Source organism: Mauremys mutica, chromosome 1, assembly GCF_020497125.1.
Source record: "Mauremys mutica isolate MM-2020 ecotype Southern chromosome 1, ASM2049712v1, whole genome shotgun sequence".
Lineage (NCBI taxonomy): Eukaryota > Metazoa > Chordata > Testudines > Geoemydidae > Mauremys > Mauremys mutica.
In genome coordinates this window covers 193627962-193632605 of record NC_059072.1, presented here as the reverse complement: position 1 = coordinate 193632605, position 4644 = coordinate 193627962, and positions in this window count along the sequence as shown.

The window sequence follows — 4644 nt, the reverse complement described above, 5'->3', positions numbered from 1 at the left end:
CACAACTACTCAGAGTCAGCCAAAAAACTTTGTTTTCTTGCAGTTCCTTTTTATCTGTATTTCTGAACATGTGGAAGGTAAATAAATAAATAAAAACTTGATGATTGACTGCTTTAAACAAGAATCTACCAGCAATTCACTGTTGTCTTCCTGCTAGTTCAGTGAACATGGATTAGGGATCTTTTTCAAGAAGTCTTCATAAAGGTCTCCCCTGAACTATTACACCACAAGGGTGAAGATGTGTATCTGTTTTTGTAAATTTGCCATGTGGAAAATGTGGAAGCTTTGAGCCCTCAAAAATTCTTCACATGGATTTCCTACTGAACTCAAGGGGTGTTCAGTGGATGAATGTGTAGTCTGAATGCAAAATGGTCTGGAGGACTGAGCACCAGGTTGGGAGTTTTAATGCTGGTTTTGCCACTGATTTACAGTGTGGCCTTAGGAAAGTCAATTCATCTTTCTCTGTCTCTCCCTCTGGAAAATAGGAATAGAGCTTATCCACCTAATTCACAGGGGTGTTGTGAGAGTTCATTTGTATGTAAAGTTTATTAATGATAAATATTATAGAAAAGCTACACAGTACAGCTAGAAATGTTTAGTTAGTCTAAAAAGGGTTAGAAGGAATTATCTGTGTACATACATCCTCTGTCTCTTGTATGCACAGTATAAATGTACATCAGCATCTAAATACATTAATTTATTTGCTTTATTTCAATAGCTTCAAACCTGTGCATTTTCATGAGTATTCACATGTAATTTTGTGAAAATTTGTTTCTTCTTTTCTTCAGCAAAATGACAGCTCTTCATCTGCAAAAATGACAGCTCTTCACCCTTTTTAGACTAACTAAACATTTCTAGCTGTACTGTGTAGCTTTTCTATAATATTTATCATTAATAAACTTTACATACAAATGAACTCTCACAACACCCCTGTGAATTAGGTGGATAAGCTCTATTCCTATTTTCCAGAGGGAGAGACAGAGAAAGATGGAACAAAGAGGACCAGGGGAATTAGAGACCAGTCAGCCTAATTTCAATACTTGGAAAGATACTGAAACAAATTATATAACAATCAGTTTGTAAGCACCTAGAGGATAATAGGGTTATAAGGAATAGCCAACATAGATTTGTCAAGAATAAATCCTTCTTTGACAGGATTATTGGTCTACTGGAAGGGGGATGGGGAGCAGTAGAAACAATATATTGATTTTTTAGTAAGGCTTGTGATATGGTCCCACACAACATTCTCATAAGCAAACTAGAGAAATGAGGTCTAGATAAAATTACTATAATGTGTATGCACAACCGCTTGAAAGACCATACTCAGAGAGTAGTTATCAATGGTTTCCTGTCAAACTGGGATGGAGTATCTAGTAATATTCCTGCAGGGAGTCAGTCCTGGGTCTAGTACTATTTGCATTAATGACTTGGATAATGGAGTGGACAGTATGCTTATAAGATTTGCAGATGATACCAACCTTGGGCGGGGGGATGCTGCAAATACTTTGGAGAACAGGATTCGAATTCAAAACAACCTTAACAAATTGGAAAGTTAGAGTATGTCTACACTACGAACAGGAGCGGCTCCAGGCCCCAGCACGCCAAGCGCGTGCTTGGGGCGGCAAGCCGCGGTGGGCGCTCTGCCGGCGCCGCGAGGGCGGCAGGCAGGCTGCCTTCTGCGGCTTGCCTGCGGAGGGTCCGCTGGTCCCGCAGCTTCGGTGGACCTCCCACAGGCATGCCTGCGGAGGGTCCGCTGGTCCCGCAGCTTCAGCAGTAGCCGCAGGACCAGCGGACCCTCCGCAGGCACGCCTGCGTGAGGTCCACCAAAGCCGCGTGACCAGCGGACCCTCCGCAGGCACGCCGCCAAGGGAAGCCTGCTTGGGTCGGCAAAAACTCTAGAGCCACCCCTGACTATGAAATTACTCTGATTTTACAGAATTCGATTTTTGGCAACAGATTGTATAAAGTCGAATGCATGCATCCCCACTAAGCAAATTAATTTGGCGGTGTGCGTCCATAGTACTGAGGCTAGCGTCGACTTTTGGAGCGTTGCACTGTGGGTAGTGATCTCATAGTTCCCACAGTCTCCCCCGCCCATTGGAATTCTGGGTTGCGATCCCAATGCCTGATGGGGCAAAAAACATTGTTGCGGGTGGTTCTGGGTGCATGTCGTCAGGCCCTGCTCTCCCTCCCTCCGTGAAAGCAATGGCAGACAATCGTTTCACGCCTTTTTTCCTGGGTTACCTGTGCAGACTCCATACCACGGCAGGCATGGAGCCTGCTCAGCTGACCGTCACCGTACATCTCCTGGGTGCTGGTAGATGTGGGACTGCATTGCTACACAGCAGCAACTCATTGCCTTTTGGCAGCAGATGGTGCATTATGCCTGGTAGCCATCATCATTGTTCTCCTGGGTGATCTTTTAGCCAACCTTGGTGAAGTCAGTCAGGGGCACCTGGGCAGACATGGGAGTGACTCATCCAGGTCATTCCCATCTTCTGCCAAGCAGCCAGGAGATGACGATGGCTAGCAGTCATAATGCAGCATCTTCTGCCGAGCACCCAGGAGATGACAAGGGCTAGCAGTCGTATTGCACCATCTGCTGCCAGCCTAAGATGTAAAAGATAGATGGAGCGGATCAAAACAAGAAATTGACCTGATTTGTTTTGTATTCATTTGCTCCCTCCTCCCTCCCCCCCCGGTGAAATCAACAGCATGCTAAATCCAGGGTTTTGAGTTCAATCCTTGAGGGGGCCATTCTGTGTGACAGTTGTTTGTGTTTCTCCTTGATGCAAGGCCACCCTCTTTGTTGATTTTAATTCCTTGTAAGCCATATCGTTGGTTGCCCCTCCCTCCATCAGGGCAACGGCAGACAATCGTTTTGCGCCTTTTTTCAGTGCAGACGCCATACCACCTCAGGTATGGAGCTCGCTCATCTCAACGCAGCAGTCATCAACATTGTAAACACCTCGCGCATTATCGTGCAGTTTATGAAGAACCAGAACCTGAAAAACCAGGCGAGGAGGAGGCAATGGCAGCGGAGTGACGAGACTGATGAGGACATGGACACAGAATTCTCTCAAACCGTGGGCCCCGGCACTTTGGAGATCATGGTGTTAACGGGGCAGGTTCATGCCATGGAACGGCAATTCTGGGCCCAGGAAACAAGCACAGACTGGTGGGACTGCATAGTGTTGCAGGTGTGGGACGATTCTCAGTGGCTGCGAAACTTTCACATGCATATGGGCACTTCCGTGGAACTTTGTGACTTGCTTTCCCCTGCCCTGAAGCACCAAAATACCAAGATGAGAGCAGCCCTCACAGCTGAGAAGCAAGTGGCAATAGCTCTGTGGAAGCTTGCAATGCTAGACAGCTACCGGTCAGTCAGGAATCAATTTGGAGTGGGCAAATCTACTGTGGGGGCTGCTGTGATGCAAGTAGCCAACACAATCACTGAGCTGCTGCTACCAAAGGTAGTGACTCTGGGAAATGTGTAGGTCATAGTAGATGGCTTTGCTGCAATGAGATTCCCTAACTGTGGTGGGGTGATAGATGGAACCCATATCCCTATCTTGGCACCAGACCACCAGGGCAGCCAGTACATAAACCCAGGAGCGGCTCTAGGTATTGTGCCGCCCCAAGCACAGCAGGCAGGCTGCTTTGGCGACTTGCCTGCGGGAGGTCCCCGGTCCCGCGGATTCAGCGGCATGCCTGCGGGAGGTCTGCCAAAGCCACGGGACCAGCGGACCCTCTGCAGGCATGCCGCTGAAGGCAACCTGCCTGCCACCCTTGCGGCGACCGGCAGAGCACCCCCGTGGCTTGCCGCCCCCGGCATGCGCTTGGCATGCTGGTGCCTGGAGCCGCCCCTGCATAAACCGCAAGGGGTACTTTTCAATGGTGCTGAAAGCACTGGTGGATCACAAGGGACGTTTCACCAACATCAACGTGGGATGGCTGGGAAGGGATCATGATGCTCGCATCTTCAGAACACTAGTCTGTTTAAATGGCTGCAGCAAGGGAATTACTTCCCAGACCAGAAAATAACAGTTGGGGATGTTGAAATGCCTATTGTTATCCTTGGGGACCCAGCCTACTCCTTAATGCCATGGCTCATGAAGCCATACACAGGCAGCCAGGACAGTAGTCAGGAGTTGTTCAACTACAGGCTGAGCAAGTGCAGAATGGTGGTAGAATGTGCATTTGGACGTGTAAAGGGTCGCTGGCGCACTTTACTGACTCGCTCAGACCTCAGCCAAACCAATATACCCACTGTTATTGCTGCTTGCTGTGTGCACCACAATCTCTGTGAGAGTAAGGGGAGATGTTTATGGCAGGGTGGGAGGTTGAGGCAAATCGCCTGGCTGCTGATTACATGCAGCCAGACACCAGGGCAATTAGAAGAGCATCAGAGAAGCTTTGAAAACCAGTTTCATGAGTGGTCAGGCTACGATGTGAAAGTTCTGTTTGTTTCTCCTTGATGTAAACCCGCCACCTTGGTTGACTCATTCTCTGTAAGCCACTCACCCTCCCCGCTTCGATCACAGCTTGCTTGCAAAGGAAATAAAGTCACTATCTTTTGAAAACCATCTACTCTTTTTTTAATTGTTTATAAATATAGAGAGAGAACTGACAGGTAGCCCAGGT